Source organism: Pogonomyrmex barbatus, unplaced genomic scaffold (genome assembly GCF_055798465.1).
Source record: "Pogonomyrmex barbatus isolate J1 unplaced genomic scaffold, ASM5579846v1 scaffold8, whole genome shotgun sequence".
Classification (NCBI taxonomy): domain Eukaryota; kingdom Metazoa; phylum Arthropoda; class Insecta; order Hymenoptera; family Formicidae; genus Pogonomyrmex; species Pogonomyrmex barbatus.
The window spans coordinates 137,723-160,758 of NW_028297182.1; the positions used below are offsets into that span (position 1 = coordinate 137,723).

The following is a 23,036-nucleotide window of genomic DNA, read 5'->3' on the forward strand; positions in this document are numbered from 1 at the left end:
TTATTATTATAACTATTGTACATTTCTCTAACGATTAAACAGGACATAATTATCATACAAAATCATTTGTGACAACAGTTTTCCATCATGTAAACTGTAAATACTTATCGACTCTCTACGGAAGAAATTCCACATATGGCTCGCGTGCGCCGGATACGCTCCTGGCCAATGAAAGAGTGAGTGAGAGAGAGAGAGAGAGAGAGAGAGAGAGAGAGAGAGAGAGAGAGAGAGAGAGCGAGCGAAAAAGAGGCCGGCCTCACCTACCAAGAGAACCTCCAGTCTTGTCGAGAGTTCCGTGGCGGTCGGCGAGCGTTGCGATTAATAGCGACTGTACCCGCGAAACGCATTCCGATCTCGCGATTTCCAGTTTGGAGGAATCCCGTGTCCGAGGAATCACTCTTTTTCTCTCGCTCTCTTCGAAGATGCGGTTGCGCCGGTCATAAATCGAGACGCTTGGGAAAACTCCTCTGGGCATTACGATGAGCGGGGTGACATCGGGACTGTCACTCGTTTGATAGTATTAATGACATCGGGACACCAGGCCGAATATCGGATTTACGAAATCGGCACGTCGCAATTTGATCGATCAACTATTATCCCCGTGCTCGCGTTGCCTGACAAAAGTGACACCCTTGTAAGTGACACCTTTGTAAGTGAGGAATTGTTGATATCGCGCCTTTCGACTCGTAAAACCGGATGCAATCTCGTTTCCTATAGGTGACGTAATCGCATCGTAGGAGACGGAGCACGGTTGTGTCTCGCGTCGTTGCGTAAAACGGAGCACGCGTAATTTTCATCAAGAGCGCTATCCAATTAACATGGGATACCTATAAGACCTTGGAATTAAAGGTATTAGGAAGATTGCTGGCAGAGAAGGAGTGAAAGAAAGAGCGAGAAAGAGGGAACAGGAGACGAGAGAAAAGTTATACTTTCTTCGGATTGAGTATACCTCGTTCCTTTCGCCGCGTCGAGCGATGATGTTCACAAATTTCGCGAAAATTACGATCGAAATAAGTGTAGAAGTATTTCGACGTTTTCTGCGTGGGAAACAAGAGCAAGTGACGTTTGTATAAAAAGAGATTGGCTGTTGCTACCAATTGTATCTTTAATCTGACTCTATCGCCAGAAGACAATGAAAATCTGCCATTGCGAAGGAGAAAGTTGCCGCAAATGAATACATTCAACTTTGTGAAGACCGCGTCGTCATCGACTTAAAGTCGGAAAGTGCCTTTTCTTTGGAATTCTTCATATATGTCATAATTCTTCAATTTATGTGAAAACGATAAGATTGTTCGCTTCACGAAGGGAAAGTTAAGATCCACATTCAGTTCAGGCGAGAGAGATTTAAGGGTCGACGCCGTTCGAAACTGGAGGCTAGATCTTCATCGGGGTCACGTTAAAGAGAGAAGACATTCCCGAAGGTGGCAGCAAAGAGAGACACTGGCCGCACGGATGATCGAGCGGCCAGTCTGAAACTCGTCTCGCATGCGGTGACCCGCGCGCTTTCGCGACGCGACATCGGCGGAAGTACCAAAGAGAGTAACTTGGCGTTTCGCAAAGATGTCAGCCGAGTAGTCGATGCGCGAAAGATTTATTTATGTAATAAGTTGACAAGATAACTTGCCAACGCCAAGAATCACATCTTTCGATTTTTCACCGGTGCGACCGAGAAGCGCCGATCGATTCACGATTTCGTTCCGGCGGATCTTTCGCGCGTAATCATCAAACTGATATTTGGTATATACGACGCGTGGTACGTGGCGAGGGGCGACGATCGCTTTTACGAAGGCAAGCGCATCCGAAGAGCGCAACAATCGCCTTGGCGAGCATCGGCCGGAGCTACCTCGCGCCGGATCGGTTTGGCATTCGGCGCGCAGGAGAGCGACCGCATTTACGAGGACGCGGAGCGAGTGTAGCTGAGAGCTTGAGACTCTCTCGATACCTGCTCGCTCCGCGCGATAATCGCCGCCGCGTCGTTCGCTTTCACCGTAGCACAGCTTTGGCTCGCGCTTTGGTACGACGCGGCAGCGGGGCTGCCAGGTATTCCAGGTAATAAATCTAATAGCGAGCCCGGAGTAACGGTTTATGACGAATATTATTCTCCGCGAGAAGACTAACCGACCGCGAAACAGATCGCGCGTCTTACGAAATTGCGCGCGGCCGCTGCGACTCGGGAGAGTTTAGAAATACTAGCGAGGAAGATCGCATGACGGAAAGGCAAGCCTGCGACGCGAGTGAGTCGCGATAGAAACTTTTCGAGAATTCACGAGAGAGATCCAGTGGAGAGTGACCAGTGGGTAAATCAAATCACGCTCGCCTGTCGTCTGTCGTCTCTTTCGCCGAGGGCGAAAATTAACTCGTCGAAAGAAGCAAGCGAAAAGGAATAAGGTAGATACTTGAACGTGACCGAGCCTTTCGGGTAAAGAGAGAGATAAGATCCCGACAGAGGGATAGACGATCGCCTGAATGCGCGGCAGGATACCGAGGTCATCGCTCGTGCTGTGTACAAACGCGATTTACTCGATCGATCGATCGTCTTGGCGATAAGAGGCGTGAGATTCCAACGGGGTCAAGCGTCGCTAGCGATGTCACCGGCGTGAAGACACGAGTCGCGACGATCGCGAGTTGTTGCACGACGCGTACCGCGCTTCATCGGGTCGCCTTTCTTCCCCCCCCCCCCCCCTCTCTCTCTCTCTCTCTCTCTCTCTCTCTCTCTCTCGCTCAGAGGAGCCAAGCAGTAAAAAGCCGGCAAGCTGGATGCAACAGACGGTGCCTCGCCCCCTGCGCCCCCGCCCGACATTACTGTCACGCAGGATGATCGGTGAGGAACTTTAACTTATCCTTAACGATTTATATCTTTACATGCATAGAGGTAATTCGTGATAGTACAGAGATATCGGTTATTAAAAATGCATGACGGGCGAATATACATTTTTCGCATATTGTAAAATCAACTTCTGAAAATGTATGTTATCTATGATAAAATCTGAATGAATGTACATTTTTTTTAATTATTTATTTATATATGTTAAGTGAATATTATCTAATTGTGATTTTTAAAAAGTATCTGAAAAATTAACATACTCTTTTTTAGTCATAATCAAGTTATATTGCGATTATATTAACAGAATTAATTTGCGCTGCTGTAATAGATTTGAGGATTAGCTGGTATTTAAATTCAAATAGGAGATTTCTTTAATGTAATTTTTATGATTATTAGATTAAATATATGTTGTTCAGTGCAAGATAGTATATGTATTTAGACACTATGTGACTGAAATCCTGTATTAAAATATATCCTGCAATTTCAAAATGTACTCGATAAAATTGAAATCTTTTACCGTAAGTGAAAATAATATACTATTAAAAATGTGGAACTTGGAAATGATGAGATTAAGAAGACAAAAAGGAAAAGACTTGTGTCTAATTAAGGTAGGAAAAAGATTTGAACATTATTATATCATTATGATGCATATATATTATCGCGAGATAATATGTAATTATGACTCATAACTTATGATAAGTTTAAGATAAGCAACAACAATTGGAATGGATTTATGTAAAATACACGTTGGAAATGATGATTCAATGATGATTAAATGATGATTAAAAAATGACAGATTCTAATTGACAAGAAACCATTTGTTTTATTTCTGGATCTAAAATAAATTTATGGGTTAAGAGTTCAATGATCCGGATCTGTTTCTTCAATTAGCAATTGCCCGCGAATCTGGTATCGGATTATTGTCAATTACATCGTAATGAATTCGATCAGCGGATAGAGAGATGGATATTGGGGATAGGCAGGAATTTTGGGTTTGAATAGTTTGATATCCTCCTTCCGGCTGATCGGCTTTGATCCATCGGGACGATGACGGTATAGGGCTCAATCGTAGGGCTCAACTACGATATATTTCTGTCGTGGTTGGCTTTTGGGTGGGTATTGTTTCGTGGCTGTCACGCGTGCGTGCACGTGATACGGAATCGTCAATATCTCGCGTCACGTTTCACTCCCCTTTGGTAAACAGCGAGTGTATCACGTTGCGATGAGGTTTATCGCAGGGTAGAACGGTACCGGCCAATGTACCGACCGGGAGTCACGTTTCTCGGATCAAAAAGATCTAAAATCCAAGATTACCTTTATTGTTATATTGGTAGCGAAGATTCGTCTCGTTGCGAAACTTTTCTTATCTGCGTTCAAGATTATCGTTTGTTTAAAACGATACTTGTTTATACTTTTGACCAATTTTGAAAATACACATTTAAAATTTGAAACATCTTTTGAGTCCTGGACACAAGATAAAATGGATGAATTAATTAGTAAGTTATTAAATAAAGATAGAATAAAATGACAATATATTAAATTTAAAAAAATAGTGGAATTTTATTTCAATTCTATTTGTTGTTTTCTCTTATTTGAATAAGTTAAGATTGCCTGGAGAGATAATGCTAAAACGTAAAACCACATCTTTGCCATTTATTTATTAGAGTTATTTCTTAATGACATTTCTTGTGTTTGTGTGGGTGTAAATGAATATACATTTAACGTCACGTAAATACGCTTGCTTATCTTGTCACGATGTTATAATGAAAACATTTGTAGCAATAATGTCACGAAAGGCAGTTTTTCGTTGACGTTTAACATTCTCGACCTGAAAGTGGAACAATTTTAAGAGGACAGAAAGAAATTCGATAAGGATATCTAATTATACTCGTACTTCGACGTGACATTTTCTATTTTTATCATGATAAAAGCGTTCTATTAAAAATTTCCGAGTTTTTCTAATCAGCTGTTCTTCGTGATTTTTCAAATGGAAAACGATACTTCTCTAGATAACATTTTATCGCCGTAAACCTTCCGGTGATCCTTTTCACCCTGTTTGTAGAATAATATATTGATTTTTCATCGGTTGAACGAATACATCGCACTTTACTGCTCGCAGCAGTTTCCTTGTGATTTTAGAAAAAGGAGAAAAGGCGGAATCGCGTGGGACGCGTATACTTACGTAGTGGTCGGAAATAAATACGAGCGACAGGTCGTTTTCGTAACAAAATTTACGATTAAAGATTTTTACGAATAAGGAAACATTTGGAAACATTTGGCTGAATTTAATTTATAATAAAACAAATTGAATAAGACAAAAGATTAAAAAATTTATCATAACGTTTTTTTAAGAATAAGATATTGTTACGTATATATTAATTTTTGTTTTTTTTTTTACAACATCCGCTATATCTTGTCTTAATGTGACGCAAGTAAATCAAAGCAATTATCGATTCTCATGAAACAATTAGACGGCTTGTAATAATTATTGTTGTCATTGGAATATACTGTCGTATAATGAACATTACGTCGGATACGATCTTCTATTGTCACTTTCAGCTCTTTCTATTCGCCTTGCAAACGATTCATACTCGAGGTTGATTCAAATAACAGCAAAAGTTGTTCTGTGTTCGATAATTTGCGATTTACATGATTAATATACTTCCCACAACGTTTGCATTAATTTACATTGGATCTATTAAATGACATTTGCATGAAAAGAAAGCAATATACAGCTGCACAAGTAGTCCTTGTCTCGATATTTTATTTATAATCTAGATTTCTATTTTTTGATATCTGTGTAAAGGAAAAAAATTTGGATGAAAATTTTTCATTTTCGTATATTTAATAGATTTTCCGATGAATTGACGCGTTCATGTACGCGAGAAATTCTGCAATTTTGATTGGATATTTGATGTCATCAAAATTAAACGGATTTTTGCGAGTTTACGTTTTAGGAATAAAGACAGAAATAAAAATAGGAATAGTAACGAAGCCTTTCCTTCTATTTAATATTATACAATTAAGTGTAGAAATGATTCGTGAAGATCGCAAAAATGCGATCGATCATACATTGGGACGATCACGCTTCGAAACGCGGATCTTCTGAATGAGGTTTCTATCGTTGGTCCGTTTAATGCTCCACTCACTATGCATAGCTCCGAGGTCTCGCAACGTCAGCAACGTCTGTATCGACCGACTTCCAATCTAAGCCGCGGTTGTTCGAGCTTGGTACGAACGGAGCGCAAAGTCGATAACTCTCGGGCTACGATCTCTGTATCGAAAAAAAAAAATGACAGGGTCCACCGGACGGCGCTAATAATAGCGCCGGCTTTATTGCTCGTGCCACATAAGAGGGTTCGTGGGCATGTAGATGCGAAACGGGTACGTTATCGGAGGGTACGTTATTTTGTTTACTAACGGCATGTGAGGCATTCCCTATCGGCCACCGAGTCAAATTAAATGCCACGCTCGGAGGAGAAAATTTCGATCTGAATTCGAAGACCTATGATGACGATCCGTAACAAAAACTTGTCGCATTTTATCATATACTTTTGACATTTTTTTATGCTTGTTGAGAGAGTAGATCGAAATAACAAACTATATCAAGATGTATAAATCCTCAATTTCTTTTCCGATCTGATGTTATTTTAAGAAAATATTTTTTTAAAGTTCATTCTCGTAGGAAGAAAAGACAATCTTGAAGCTGAGCATCTTGCAGAAGATGCTCGAGATTTCATGACTCCATGCAGCTCTCACATACACTTAAACCCGTCTTTCGAGCCAAGGTTATCGAGTGCATTCCGTAGGCATGTTTCTTCAAGGAACGATATCTTTTAAGGTCCCTAATTTCACAGGTACACTATTTACATCCATCATCACAATTTGTGTTTTCCCGCTTTACTTACAATATGTACCAACATGTGTATGTATGTATGTATATATATATATATATATATATATATAAGAGAAAAATACAAATTGTGTTTAAAAAATAGAAAAAAATAAAAAAATAAAAAATAGAAAAATAAAAAAACCTATTATCGTTACCTATTATTGTCACTTTAATAGAATAAGATTAATTTTTGTAATTATTGTTGCATTTTCGGCAACATGAAAGAATAATGGAATAAACTTACGAAATATCGCGGGAAGCTCTAATTATTTAACAGAATAAATATACTTGTCTAAAGTCAGAATATTATAATTATCTAATTGAATATTACAAGCAATAAATCACTAATAAAACTACAACTATTAGTTTAATTATTAAAAGGTATTTGTAGTTTTATTAGTGATTTATTGCTAACAATATGCAATAATTATGGTAATAATCATAAAAAGTTCATAAAAAGTTACCTACCTGAATTATATTTTCACGGATATTTTCTTGACTTTCTAAATCTGTATCTAGATTGCTGGAATGTTTGCGGTAACGTGTTCGTGCTGCAATGCTTCGCAGGAAGTTATTACGATTTTGTTACACTTGAATTATATGTTATACTTAAATTATAAATGTACGTGAGAGTAAATGGATAAAGTAATGAGCAAAAAAACGGAGAAATTCAAATAATAGCACCGATGAGTGATGGATCTTCAGTTGATGATGGCAAAACGATTTGTTGTATGTATCTCATAATATCCTTTCCACGTCGAATGGCCCGTTAAATTAATTACAGTAATTTATCTCTCTGTTATCGATTAAACGAGCCATACTCTGAGATTTGAATGACATTTCGAGGTTGATATGATACAATACATGTTGGTAATGATATGCCGCGTATTGCTCCTGTCTATCAACAACAAACGTGGCGATTTATGGATAGAACATACATGATAATTACTATGAAGCTGAGGAATAACGACCCACCATTTTTTTTAGTTCCGGATTACTCGTTAGACATGACAATTAAATCGCTGCAGTTATTTGCTGATATTAAAGTTGCCGGCGTTGAACGGCGGCAATAGCTTTTTCTTTAGAACGCTTTACGATTTGTCATGAAATCGAATCTATCTATATATTTTAGAGAAATACTTGCATAAGTAGATGATGAAACTTTCACCTCTTCCTTATTTCTCTAATGATTATTAAGAAACAAAGAGAAAATTTCATTTTGTAAAATATCATCTAAGAACTGCTTAAAAGTTAGTAAGTTTTTTTTTATTATTATTATTTTAATACAATAAGATGTAATGGCTATAATTAAGCATATCATCATATTTTTTAAATAAATAAATTTTTTAAATGAATATTCGATTAAACGTTGTAATATTTAGAGAAGAAAATTGAATTGAATAACGTAGCGAAAAGGAATAAAAAACGGGATTGGACTGACTCGACTAAAAAGTAAATTAAAAAACTGACAAAACCCAAGACAATTGAATTAAAAAGTTTAATGAAAATAGATGGCAAGCATCTATTTCTCCGTTTCATCTTTGTTTCTGCGAGTTTGTCTTTTAAATGGCAACGATGTCCAGATGATTGACTAGTGAGACCGGATATCCATTACGTAGAACGATCTCGCCGATCCCATCTCACTGATATTCACCACGTACTTATGACATGCGGCACGTGCCGTTGCAAGCTTCGGCCTGGTACATACGATGTGCGCGCGCGCGCGCGCGCGCGCGCACGCACGCCACGTGCCATATGAATGCGCAAAATGCGAATGCCTCATTGTGAAAAATGTCCGTTACGCAAATGCGAGCGACGAGATGAAAATAGGAGTAGTCCAAGTTTTTCGACTATTGTTTTGAGTGGCTGGTATATCCATTTGTGTGCACACGCGCCAATTGTTCCTCCCTTTGAAAACGATGCTTCTCCCGAGACCCGTTTCGATGAAATGTTTAAGCACGCTTATGCCGTGAAGCACCCTTTACGAAATCCCTTTTCTCTCGAGTACTGAAAACATTCATGAATCAATAATGGCAATTGGAATTATTATTGTTCGTCGAGTTGTTTTCCTCGGCCGGTTTTCCTCGGTGCTAAACCCCCCACTATCGTTTTCTTGAAGTGCTATAACACTTCATAACGTATATCAGAGTTGTCTTTATAATCTATTCGTTTTCTCTGTGAAAATTGTATTATGTTTTGTATTAATAAATTCTGTATATAATTTATACGAGTATTCGAGTAAAAATATTCGATATTTATGATATGTAATAATGCTTTGGGAGTTACGTTTGCGATTAAGATGTGTAAAGAACACGTTAGTATTAACTCATTTAGAGGTAAAATTGATTTTCTTAATATTTAATATATTTATATATTTGTAGATAATTTTACTTTACTCCAACTTCATTTTCTTTACTTTCATTTTCTATTCTTTATTTGTTGTAACAGAATTTCCAGTTAAATTTGTTTTTATGGTAAAGTTTTTATCTATCCATGATTGTATTTTAAAATGTTGCAACTAATTTCGATGCAACAGATAGGTTGAAGCTAAACTCATTTGGGAATCTTGAATTTTCGTATACCGTCGCATGCCGTCGAGACGAAACACGATGTTTCTCTCGACGTAAGTACGATCGATAATACAGTGGCGTTCCCCTTGGGAAAAGGAGCGACACGAGTTTCCTCCGACTCGTTTTCCGCATCTGATATACGGGGTGTCGGGTAAATCTTGATAATTCAGTCTTTATTGCATTTCCACTCTATTGAGTTCTATTTTTAGTTAGTTTGTTCGAAATTTTAGCAAGTGAGATGATGGCTAAGCAATGTGTACAATAAAAAAAAAGTAAAAATAACAATCCTTCAAGCTATGATGTAAAAATTTTAAAATTTTATTATTATTAAAACAGCCTTTTTCTCTTTTTTAATTAAAAGTTTTTCTAGTAATTTTCTCAGATTTCGAAATTTCGATAAAGTTCACTCATTTCAAATATTGTAAAAAGTGCAATTCCTTTACTTATATCTACTTTATTTACTTATTATACTTTATATCTACGAAACATTTTGTATGTATGCGAGAGAATATCATACGAAAAAGTTTTTCTCAATTTGTGCTGAGCGTGGCGGAAAACGAGCCACGAACCAAGTTCAGTGAGACGTAGAAACGCAAAACGAAAAGTTTTTTAATATATACTCCCGGAGACGTTCTGTCTTTATTCCGCTACGCGTTTGCGAAAGCATTTTTCTTTGGAGAACGAGAAAAACATGATGATTGCTCAAGAACCAAGGATAACGAGGGGCTGAAATTAAGATTGGTGGCACATGTAAATTTGAATGATTCTTTAAGGAGGGATTCTTTTTTCAGGTCGTTGCACGTTCGTAGGTAAATTCCAATGCTAACTCGAATCTTTATTTCCGTTTCATTTCCTGGCAAGAAATCGTTCTCGCCGCTGTGTATTCCAATTTTATTCGAGTTTTAAATTTTCCAAGTTTAAAAGAAGTTGATCGGAGTATTCACAACGTTGTTTGCCTCTTTATGCTACTTTACGGCAAAAGTGTGAATAGTTTCCCAACTAGGAAAAGTTTGTACGGTAAATTGAATTATTGTAATCTCTCTTCTCCCCTCCCCCCCCCCTCTCTCTCTCTCTCTCTCTCTCTCTCTCTCTCTCTCTCTCTCTCTCTCTCTCTCTCTCTCTCTATGACCGATTGTGAAAGAAACGGATCAGTGTACGCTTCTATAATTTATAAAATTTCTTCCATATAATTCTGTACTTTACATCAGGATTTATAAAAGTTACATTGTTCTTTAACAAAATGTGTATTCGTCTTATACAAGAGGGAAGATAATAGCGAAATTGTATTGTGATATGCGCTTCTCGCATATCGCGTTTCGTTTGCTTCGCTTTGTTTCGCTTTTTCGGAATCTTCCTCACGTGCCGCATAGGCGACGCAAGATTCCGCAAGATTCCGCAAGATTCCGCAAAGAGAGAGACGGCTGTCTATCTACGTGGCCCACTGTGGGAGCGACAACGGGAGCATTGTGCACCGTACAAAGCGAAATGCGCAGCGAGGTGCAGCGAAACGCCCGATTGGCTCCGAAGCCATCGCCGGTGTTTTATAGTGTGTATATATACTATATATCTCGCGACTACGCCTACCATGGCGCTGTTACTATCCCGTGCTTAGAGCCACTACGGTGGCCTCCGCCTGGCATCGTGGTGCAGCAGCCTTTTACCTGCTGACGTTCTCGAGCCGAGAGCATAATTAGACATGAGACGTGCCGCGTCCTGCAACGTGGAGCTGCCGCACGCTCCGACCTCTATTATTTCTTTGTGATTCTGTAAAAGTTCGTATTTTTATATCGGTGAGCTCACGAGTTCTCACGCCTCGATGGGCCCCGCGCTATGGCGGCGACGATTACGTAATTAGTGTATTTTTAATCGTGCCCTAGGAAGCCGGTGCGCCCTTTGCGAAAGAAACTTTTAGTGTTGTTCCTCGACGCATTCATTATTTTATTTCTATCGTGAGATAGATCTTATCTTGCGGATTGGATTACGCTTTGGCTTTGCATATAATCGAACGAACGCATACGTTAAATTTCATATAGTGCAATTAATGCAATGTTGTAAAAGTCACGTTGATTGTTGTTTAATTTTTTGCTTTTTTTTCACGCATCTTTTTTTTGTAAATTGCAAAAACTTTACTCGAATTTATCCAAGTAATTTTGCCAAGATTTATAGAAAAATTTGAAATCAATAATCGTTAAAAAAATTGGGAATTTCTTTTCTTTTAATCCTTTTAAAAAGGATTAAAATAAGAAAAACCAGATACAAATAATTGTGAAAAATAACGGGATGTTTTGTGACCGTTAAACTCGTAGAGATAGAACTCGCAATTTTTTGTATCAATCTCAGTAGAATGCGCTGTTTTGATCTGGAGCACCGATTTCATCCGTCTTGCGCTCACCTTGTATTATCTTGGAATTGCCTTGAAATGTCGGCAATACCTCACGTCGCCTTAAACGGCGCACGTGAATAGCTTATTATCGCATCTTATTATCGCATATTCCATGATTTTCATCAAGATAATATCTTTAATATCTACAAATTGCAAGGATTTTGCAAATTCTTTTGCAATTTTAAACTCGCTTTTGCTATCTTCTTATTTATTCTCGTTTCAACAATCAGGTCATACTGCAAATGACTGTAAGAGAAATTAGGCCTGAATTTTTTAATAATATATTTTTTATTTCAGTTTACAAGAATTATATTAAAATCAAACTTTTATAAGCTTTAATATTCAAACATTATAAAATAGCAGAAATGATGCATTCTTATCTGTTTTTAGTCAATTTCTTCATTATTTTTCCAAGAACTTTCAGACTATTTAGACTTTTGTGTTTATCTTTCTCTGCAACTTTACTCATCCTTGTCAAACAAAAAACTTTCTTTATATCTCAGAAATATCTTTATATATATATATATATATATATATATATATTTTTTTTTTTACGCAATTGGCGAATTTCACCGATCAGTGAGTGAAAAAAGCAAGTGACGATACTAAAATATGTGTGTCCCATATATATGCTGCACACTGTTTAATAGAAGTATAGAAAACAATTACGTGCGCGTGTCTCGCGGAAAGTAGAGGAAAGCCTTGGTGAAATCTCGTTTTTTCTACACTTGTGCGATCGACAGTGGTTACATACGTCTGATTTATTACTGTTTACCACAGAACGTTATAATTTATTAAAGCAAGTTTCTAAATATTTCTTCCATAGAGATATAGTGATGATATAAAATACTAAAATTGATTTTTTTTTTAATTATATATTACCGATGGTATTATTATTCAATGGAATTAATTTATATTAATAAGTTGAAGATCTTATTTTGTTGCAAATAATCACAAATGTTTTATATAAATTCGTAGCTTTTGAGATTTACACATTAGACAGATTAAATAGTGTATTGATTTAAAATATTCTCTCTGTAAAGCTGTATTTCACAAAATAATTAATCAATATTATTTTTTTACTTACAAGTATTTCTTATTCCCAAGCTGTTTTAGCTGACGTTCAACTTCTAGGTTCGATTTCGATTCGAGATATGTGAAAAGGTCAAAATCAATGCACGAATCATTTGCATTTTGACTTTTAGTTTAAATTCTTCTTTTAAATGTAAACTGCAAAACTGTAAAATGCACGAATCGTTTGTACTCTCACTTTCAGAGCCTTCTTTTCTTCAACTTAATTAGAACTCTTTTTTTTTAAGCATAAATCGCAAATAACTTGAATATTATCTGTTGGAAATATCAGACTGATTGAAAGTGTATTTACGATCCATTTTCATGTAGGAATCGCATTAGATGTGACTGTCGAAAAATCAAAGTCTATACATATTTACATTCTTAACTGATTTTTCGTTACGAAATCATTTTCTGACTAAATTTAAAATATTATTAAGTTTAATAATATTTTTATATGTATTAATTTAAATTGTAATATAAAACGCTTTTTATACAATTTTTTAAATTATTAAAGGAACATATATATATATATATATATATATGTGTGTAAATACTGAAGGGAATGAAAGGAATTACACATGTATACGGATACCGAAACCATAATGAAATCGCGCGTGTCGTAACGGCATAACCACAAAGGTTTAAAAATATTCTTGATAAAATTAATAATAAATTAATAATAAACTAAATTAATATTTAAACATTAACAATATTAGAAAAATTATAATCAATGTTCAATCAATCTTCTCATTAGAGAGTAATTCCTCATTTCCAAATTATTTTGCAAATATTCATTAATCTGTCTCAGATGAGACAATGAGGTGCAGTGTAACAAATAAAACTATTACGTAAATGCATTTTTTGACATTTTGAAAATGAAAAAAAGAGAGAATTAGTTTCTTATTATTTTTCTGTATTATTGCTTATGATGGACACGGCACACGCGTTGGTTGTAGCGTCGGTAAATGAAGTCGCTGCTATAATTCGAACGAATGCGAACGAATGCTCAATATACACTTTATTTATATATATATATATATATATATATAAATTGTAATTAATTTGCAATTAAAGTATATAATTAGTCATCCCCACAGTAGTCATCTACTTTTCGCACCATTATGTGACGCACCATTATCATATTCATCGAGTTTCTAAGTTAGTCAAGATGTGTGTCAAGATTGGAAATGATACTCGCGCACTTCACTTTGAAGCGAAAATCCTTAAGCTCCGTTTTAAAATTCTACGCGTCATCGCCCACCAAAATTGAAATTTCCAGAGATATAATATGGTAGATATAACGTTGCCGTAGATATACCGTTCCGGTAGACATAATGTTGCTTAAAAGTTATCTCACTCGACGATACGAGAGAACGAGATTGCCTCTTGGAATCGTCCTGATTCTTAAAGCTGCAACATAATACAGACAAACAAACAAATGTACGTGATCGTTGATAGATCTCTTCTTTCGGTTTGCAAGACAAGAAGGTAGACGCACAGACGTTTGTCGCACATAAGCGGCGAACTACAGAGCGAACGCGTGCGAATGCACGCGTTGAAGAGTTCTCTCGCTGCGCGAGAGAAGAGCTCCGCGAGAGCTGCGTTTCGCGGTGCCACGGTGCCAGGCCGCGGGCTAGAAAGTAGCTGGCGACTTATTGCGTTTGTTCGGCCCGTCGTATCGTTGTGCGTCTCGTTTTACCGCTTTCAACCGACGATTGCAACGGCATTTGCGTCGGACGAGATCGGTAAGAATTGGATCGCCATCCGGTGCGTTGCACCGTTGCGAGATCGATATATAGTATACCTCCTATCGTTACCTCCTGACACTCTACTTTTTCTGTTTCCCAATTATGGATAATTAGGATAAAAACTTGACGAGTTGCATTTCACATTCTACCGCTTTTACGAATCGTCGTGTACAATTGGAAAAGGAATTGGAACGATTCGATGCTTTTGTATCGTATAATTACATTAAATTTAATTTGTTTATTAAGAAAAATTAAAGATTTGATGTTTTACTCGGTTTTATTAGTAAGTTATAATAATGTGCGCCTTCGTATAACTTTATAGTCTCGTATTTAATCGAACCGAGTGGGATGTATTGTTAATATTTGAAGGGTGCCGTTTAAAAATAAATAGTGCCAGGCAGTACGTCATACACAAGTTGCAAGTTGTTCTTTTTAACTATCCGATGTTATTGATCTTAAAAATGTCCTGAAGATCTTTCACGATATGTGCATAGCTGGAATGACAACCAAAAATAAACATGACCTAGAGTCTAGAATTGATTGATATGGTAAAAAAAATCTTAATTTCTTTTTTATTATATTCTACTGATTTGTTTTTGTACTTTTAAATTGATCGATAAAGTTATATCACGGAGATTGGGAGATATAAATTGCAGTTAGTTGGCAAAACGATATAATATTGGAAATTATTTTTCATCATCGCGTTCCTACTTAAAGAATTTATACAAATGTGATATCAAAAGATAAAAGGCAAAAACTTAAATATGATTATAATAATAGATTTATTCTTTAATGCTTAATATTATTGGATCTTATACTGAATAAAAATATTTACTCACTTGGTATATATATATACGAAGATTGCATTTCCAAAACGCTTAACATTTTTAATATCAAGTGAGCGTCTAATTGCTGTCTATTAACATAATTAACATTTTTACGAAAATTTCTGTTTTCTTTATTTAATCACGACTTTATTTAATTCAGATAATATTAGATAATAAGATATTTTAATCGAAATAATAATTTTATTAATAATTTTATTTTAATAAAGAAAGATTGAATATATTTTATGTGAAAACGTACTACGTTATAATACGTCCGATTAATGCCATTTACATTGTAAATTTTTTAATTAATATTTTGTAAATTGAATCTTTTTGCATGTTTAATTTTTCAATAATATTTTTTTTATTGTAGAATTAGAAATCGCCACGTGAATATGAAAATATATTTATCTCTTGAGCGCGCGAACAACGATCGGTAACGAGATTGATGGCGCAATTCGCCGATGGTAAAGAATGTTTACTATTTTATCATATATTGAAAAGGAAGAGAGCTGCGATTCTCGAGCTGTCAGACTTTGACAGCTACCATCGTGACATAACGAGTATAATGCAAATAAACAAAAGTAAAAGAAAATAAAAATTGAAAATTTAAAGAAAGATGTATTATATAATTCCGGGACAAAAATTATTTCCGAGATGAGCACTATATCATATTATTTAAATTTTATTACGGGCTCACGCTGATGTTTCTGCACAAAATTGAAGTGTTTAGACGAGATTAAATGAGCTTGCCTGAATTCATAGTCGTAGTATTGAAAGGGGAAGAAAAAGAGAACCGTGCTGGCTTATTTGCGCGAGGCGAAACACTCCTCACCGCGGACTTCATCGAGCACGTTGTCGAGTGTCTTTAGAAATACCAAGTCATTTCTCCTCTCGTCGTGAAACCGCCTCTTCTCCCTCTCTTTTTTTTTTTCTACTCTTTTAATTAAAAAAGGAAAAATGAAAACCAAGGAAAGACCTGGTCTAACGTAGTCTTACCTTATACTTCCCCAGCTACTCGAGACTCTCTCAAAGCCTCTTCATTTCGAGATTCAATACATGAACCGAGCTAAAGAAGAGGAATGTTCACCGTGTGCTCCCGATTTATCGGTCGCAGAAAGATATTGATTAGTTTGAAGTGTCTTTGAATATTAAATAGTTTAAATTTTCTAAAGATGATAATATATTAATTGTCATACGAGTAGATGTAGAGAAACATATAATTTTAATAAAGCGAGAAATAACAGTATAATTTACGTTGTTTTTAAAGTAAATATAGCAATTTTATATTTTTACTATGTACTTTTTCTATTTTTGCTATGTAATTTTATCTTCTTCTTATTATAAACGTAAAATTTTATGAATATATGAATATATTCTATACACATACATTTAAAACATTGACGAACACGTTACTACGTAATTTAATCGATGAAGTAATAAAATTAAAAATATTTTTAAAAATATTTCAAATTTCTTTTAGTTTATATTTGACATCTGAATATCAAGATAAAAAATTTAAGATGGAATACAATGAGAATCTATAAATGGATGGCGGAGGATGAATATTTGATGGGAGTTGGTCTAATTTAATTAGTTGTGCGCTCGAAGTGAATTTCCTCGTCGATCAGCTGTCAGATATCTCCCGTTCTACGTCTCATTCGAAATGTTACATACTTCAGATCGATTTCATCCCATCCACTTCAATCTAGCGCTATTATTATAATCAAACTTTTGCTTTGTGTTATGTCCCTGAAATATATTTACTTTGAAATATTCATATTATTTCATTCAATGTGCGAAAATTCTCCTTTATTTCATAGCCATGAACATCGCGATATCGATCATGTTTATTCGCTCGTATCACGTACGGCAGTGGCATACGAAAAAAAATATTCTCGACAAAAAAAGGATCTGTTTTTCCCATGGACTCTTCGATGATCCTTTAGGAGAATCCGTTTTCCCAACTCACACGTTCTTTAAGCAAAGCACGTGTTTGCCATCTGACATTCTTTGATGGTCGACCCTCCTCAGGATACGTTTTCTATATTAAAGGTCAATTTAAGCAGAATATTTCAAGAATAATATACAGATTTTTAAAAAGAAACGCGTAATTTCATAAAGAGACCCAACACAAAAGAAGGCAGCAATAAACTTAAATGAAAATATAAAATAGTAACATGTACATGTACACAGAGACAAATAGTGAAATATAAATTTGATAAATTTGATAACATTTGATCGAACAAGATGCACGAATAGTTGTTATTTAATATTTTTAATTTATAATTAACTTGATGTAATTTGAAAATTTCTTGTCCTCATTGTACATGTTTTTGTAATTGAAGCTTACGCGTTTATGCGTATACTATACTTAATATACTTAATGAGTTCGGAAGTAATATACCGCAATTACGAGACAAAAAGTCATTCCTGTATATCATTTGTGTAAGTCGTAATACTTGATTATATCCGGCTGTGCTCGTAACAAATCCTGCTACCGCTTCGTCGTCGGTCGGTATTTTTCCTGAAGTAGCTTCGACCTAATAATTTCCACAACGGGAGCGCGCAGCATTCACGAGACTTTATTTTCTACTCTTCTGCACGTCTTAGTTTCTTTCGAGTTGCCACGCAACTTCTCTTTTGCGCGGAAAAAATTCTATATTTTACGAATCACGCTGCACGTTTAATATCCCCGGACTATTCACGACTGTTGCGGGTGTTCGCGTACTGTCTACCACTATATATATTATATCCCTTTATGATCTTTCTTTTTTTTTTTTTTTTTTTTTTTTTTTTTTTTTTTTCTATATTCTCGCGAATACGTGGTTATTTCTCAATGCTTGGTATCGACAGGTTTGGCGTATCGAGAGCAGAGAACGAATTACGTGACGATTTTATAGCTGGACGTATTTCACACAGCTTCTGATTCATGAGGAAATAGTATATTGTCGTTTTTCGAATTTCTTCCAATTCAAGTGAATCTGTCGATACAGTTTTCGATTCCGGTTGCATAATCAGATTAGATCAGATCGAATTAGGATGTACGCTCAATCAGAGGGACAATGTCATTTGTTCGTTAACGAGAATTATCGGAAGATTAAAGCCATTTTCGAGGTATAGGAGAATCCGAGTATTCGGGTACACTCCATTAATAATGTAAATATTCTCGAACAAAACATATAATTGATAATTTGCAATTTTTTGTAAATTATTTTCTTTCGCAACGCAAACAGCGCATGTTCAGTGTATAATGTAGTGTAATATTCTTCTTTCTTACTATATACTTATGTTATAAGTGATAAATAATTTTGTTGTATTTCTTATCGATAAAAATTATATTAAAGTTTCTATGCTGACAAAATATTCAAAGAATATTTCGTGAAATACATGTTATACATTTTAGATCTTCCTCAGATTTGTATGTATATATATATATATATATATATATATATATATATATTGCTTTTCCGCGGTGATGTTTTTTATTTATTTTTATAAACGTATACGTATCTTCGTATTCTTCAAATTCACGAGCTCGTCCTCGATATATACGCGCGAGTTTCGCCATTCATCATTCGCGATGTTGTCACGATGGCGGTCGTTTCATTTCACCGTTCTCATCGAGAGAAGTTCCACGCGCGCGTATATATCGAGGACGAAAAAAAGCGAGCGTCGTAACGGTACTGGAGCCCGTAACGCTGCCGGGTCGGTCGGCATATTCTGGTGAAGGTCTAGTCTAGACGGCGGCCAGGTCGATATGGCACCACCACCAGTCCGCGGGAAGACTCGTCGCGAGAGGAGAAGGAGGAGGAAGAGGAGGAGGAGGAGGAGGAGGAGGAGGAGGAGGAGGAGGAGGAGAAGGAGAAGGAGAAGGAGGATACCAATACACCAGGAGGAGAACACGATCGCATTGTCGGAGGGGAGGCGACGCACGGAAGCGTGCACGTGCGGCAGATTGGCCAACGATTCGCGAAGTCTCGACCACGAGAGAAGATATCACGGTCGGCACACACGAAAGCGACGCGATTCCGGCCCGGTTAGCGTGATCGATAGACTGGCTTCGAGAAGAGGAGAGGCGTGCTGCGTATCGCGTTGCGTATCGCATACGAGAAATTTCAGAAGCCTTCAAGTAATTTTCTCTCTCGTATATGCAAATGCGAAGAAATTCGATGATATTTCTCACGTTTTCATTTTAGGATGCCCCAGGGAGAATTTCGTTTTGATAGATCCTCGGATATAAAGCATACGACGACGAGTGCGTACAAGTATGACTAACGTAATTCGATAGCGGATAGGCTCGATGTCGTAGCGGATAGTCGAAGGATCGAACGCTCGTTCCCGGTTTTCAAATTCGATTCTTCACGGATTCACGGATTCAGAAGGCTATCGTGTTATTGTTCCGCATTCGCTTTAACACCGTTCTCACGCTGTATCATGTCACCGTTATACTTTTCGTACGATGTTGGTGTGTACAAACACGCGGGATTCGGGTGCTGTTGGTTACAATTAATGACTGTAACGGAGGCGAAATGAGCCAACTGTTGCTGGCAAATGGAAATGACGAGATGAATACCTACATTGATCGATCGCGCCGTGATCACCGCTATCGAGATTAACGTGACATTATATCGTGACTACGCTTCATTTAGCGCTATTCATTTATAGAATAATTTTCTAAAATGTAATAAATATATGACGTTGGATAAATTGACATCCTATGCACATACCAATATAGTATATTTAAATATATTATTTATAGACTCCTCTGAAAGAAATCGAATTCATATATTGCATATAATGCGAAGATTGTGCCAAGTATGGAAAGAGACGATTTGAACAACTTTTATATAAAATTCATGCCACGGGAATGGAACGGTTATTGATTTTATTTTCGATTTCCTCGATATTATATATGGCTAAACGTTGTTACATTTCTACGTTGCAACGTTGAACTTTCACGATGCTGTAACGTAGGTAAAAGCACGTATCGTTGGTATTTTATAACCGGAATATCATTCGATACACTTCAGCACAACGAAATAATTACATTAAGAAAGTAGAAACGTTTTTGCTCTATTCGTTGTTAGCGTGACTCTAGAGTTTAATTAGCTTCTAGCGCGAAAATTGATGTTATTACGGGGCAAAAATTATTTAAACGGATCGCGGAGGCGAGATGAGAGACGCGACATAGCAAACGGAAATGAAAATGAAACGATATGTTAATGCTATCTTATGAGCATCAATTCGTAGAAATTGCGCACAAGGACGACGACGTACAATTGCCATTTTGACTGTTCTGTCTAATGGATGTTGCGTGAGTTAATGGATTCATAGAAATCGATGTGAGAAATACCGAGAGACATTAGCGAGACGACGTAATTGTTATTCGGAAACACGCTCGATTGCTTTTCGAGGGAATGATTAATCTATCTTCATGATGAAGTTTGAAAAAGGAAGTTTTGGATATTACACATTTCTTTTTCAGAGAGAAAAAGGAAAGGTACAGGTTCTCGAGAAGGAAGGATAAAATATTGATGTTTCAAATTCTGAATTGTATATATTTTCTGATACAAATAACAGCTTTTTTTCGGCGTTACAGCTATCGATTTCATTTCTCAATTCAGGAGCGAATATGAATCGTGATCCTAATGGCAATCGACCGCGTGGCGACGGTAAAGCAATCTTAGCTCATTTGCACAGAAGTTGAAGGAAGCGGAACCGGAAGTAACTATCGTTTGGATAAAAAGGCAAACTCGCCTAATTAATGAGCGAATCGCGATGGGAGTAAAATAACGAGCGTTTTGTACCTAGGTAGAAGAGGAGCGGTTATTATACGAATAGACGCTGGGTTTACCGCGATCGATTTTTACGGACTTTTAATTTCGCGGCTGCAAAGCTAAAGTTTTTTATTCGACGCAAATAGTAAAACGCGATCTTTTATTTTATAGATTATCTCTAATATTTTTATACAAAAAGTGATGGAAGCGTATTTCGATGCTTTAATATTTTCTTGCAGAATTTCCTCTATCTTACATATGTGATATGACATAAGATTGATTGAAATTGAGAACTACTAACTACTACTGGATAGACGTACATCTGTCTTGGAATTTACGAGGGGGAAGGATTACCGCCATATTTGCGATGTAACGGAATTAATTTTGCGTACTATTAATACTACGGGGAAATTCACGTCGAAACGGGGCCTCAGAGGAACGAGCCTCCGTTACTACCTCCTTTTAATCGCTTTTCTAATTGGCACTTGCGGTAGCCCAGTCGGAAGAGTCCCGGAAGAGTGACGAACGGGGAACCGCGACGCGTGTATGCGCGCTCACGCGGCTTTAAATAAAATAATTAGGAAAAAAAAAAAAGAAAAGATAGAACGGAGGAAGTTTTTTTTCCTGGCGCGCGCTACAGAATTGTTGAGCGAATGGAATCGCGCATCCGCGTTTCTTCACATTTCCTTGCTTCTCGTTGTCCTCGGCTCGCCCCGCTACCCGTTTTCTCTCTCGGCTTGGGATTTAATTTGCCGTAGGAAATCTATTCGTTTCCGTGTGTCACGTAGATTTGATCAAAAATTACTATATCACCGGGCAACTGTAAATCAAAATATCCGCCGGAGCAACGGATTCCTCCGGTCGGAGACAGGAAATTCAGGAAAGCGGAAGAGCATGTTATCTTTTTAACTATACATCTTCGAGGATTCGTTTAGCAGAAATTTCGGGAAAATGTAAATGATAGTCTACAAAATTGCTAAACATTTGGAACATGCAAGAATGTATTTCTGTGTGTTATTCCTCGCGAGAGGATGAAATTGTGAAATTTCTTTTCGGCGATAACCCCGATGACCCCGGTAAAGTCGGTGGTTCCGGAGATACAAAAATTGTGAAATTAATTGCGAAATCTGCGAATCATTTCGAAGGGACTTTGATCCGACGATGAATAAGTAACGGCAAGTATCGCCGTTACTCTCGTCGAATCGGTCGAATTGATCCGTGTGGCGAGGTGTCGATGCGACTCCGAATTTACTTTCCGGAGCATCCAGCAGAGCGCGCGCGAACGAGCGGCCGGACGAACGACGGGACGACGGGACGACGGGACGAGACGCATCGTGGATCGTGGTGCGCGTGAGCGGCGGCGCGGGAGCGTCAGTACACTTTCGAACGTCGCGGTGTGTGTATCGGCAGCGTGGCTCCCGGCTCCGGTTTCGAAGAGCCGCCCCGCGCCGGGGTTATCGACGCTTTTCTCCCGCCGTGTGCCGTCGATCGCCACCCGAATTCTCTCGTGGTCCTTGTGAAAAACGCGGCAGAGTGCGAGGAGAGTCCGTCGCGCGAGGTCCTCTCTCGTCGACGATCTCCTTCCGTATCCCTCGATCCTCGAAGTGCCAATCTCGAGGAGGAGTTGAGTGCCGTCAGTGGATTTACGGACGCGCGCGCGACAGCTACGGCCGCACAGGACGAGGTAGAAGAGGAAGGACGAGATAGGATAGCACGAGACAGGTTGTTTGGGCGCGGACGGGTGTATTCGTCGCGTATTTTGAGATTCGCGCGAGCCAGCCTCATCGATTCGCGTTATTAATCTCGTCTCGCGCGCGCGTGCGCACACTCGGAAAATCCACGCGCGTAAAGCTTTATTTCTGGTGCTTTTCTCGACTCCAACATTGATATCCGCGATAATGTAATTCAGTCGATTGTTGTCATCCCTCATGATAG

General features: G+C 37.4%; 1 protein-coding gene across 8 annotated transcripts in view; it reads left to right on the forward strand.

Annotated features, from left to right (window-relative positions):
* LOC105426200 (rap guanine nucleotide exchange factor 2) overlaps nucleotides 1–23,036 on the forward strand; it is a 110,522-nt gene that overhangs the window by 36,103 nt on the left and 51,383 nt on the right. For 3 of the 8 annotated variants that reach the window (XM_089084193.1, XM_089084192.1, XM_089084198.1), the window contains exon 1: nucleotides 22,461–22,823. The exons of 1 other annotated variant lie outside the window; for it this stretch is intronic. The gene's annotated coding sequence lies outside the window, so the exon portion shown is untranslated. Of the gene's footprint in view, nucleotides 1–277; nucleotides 2,822–22,460; nucleotides 22,824–23,036 lie in introns of those variants that run through there. 4 more of the 8 variants (XM_089084190.1, XM_089084194.1, XM_089084197.1 and 1 more) reach the window with 2 other exon arrangements.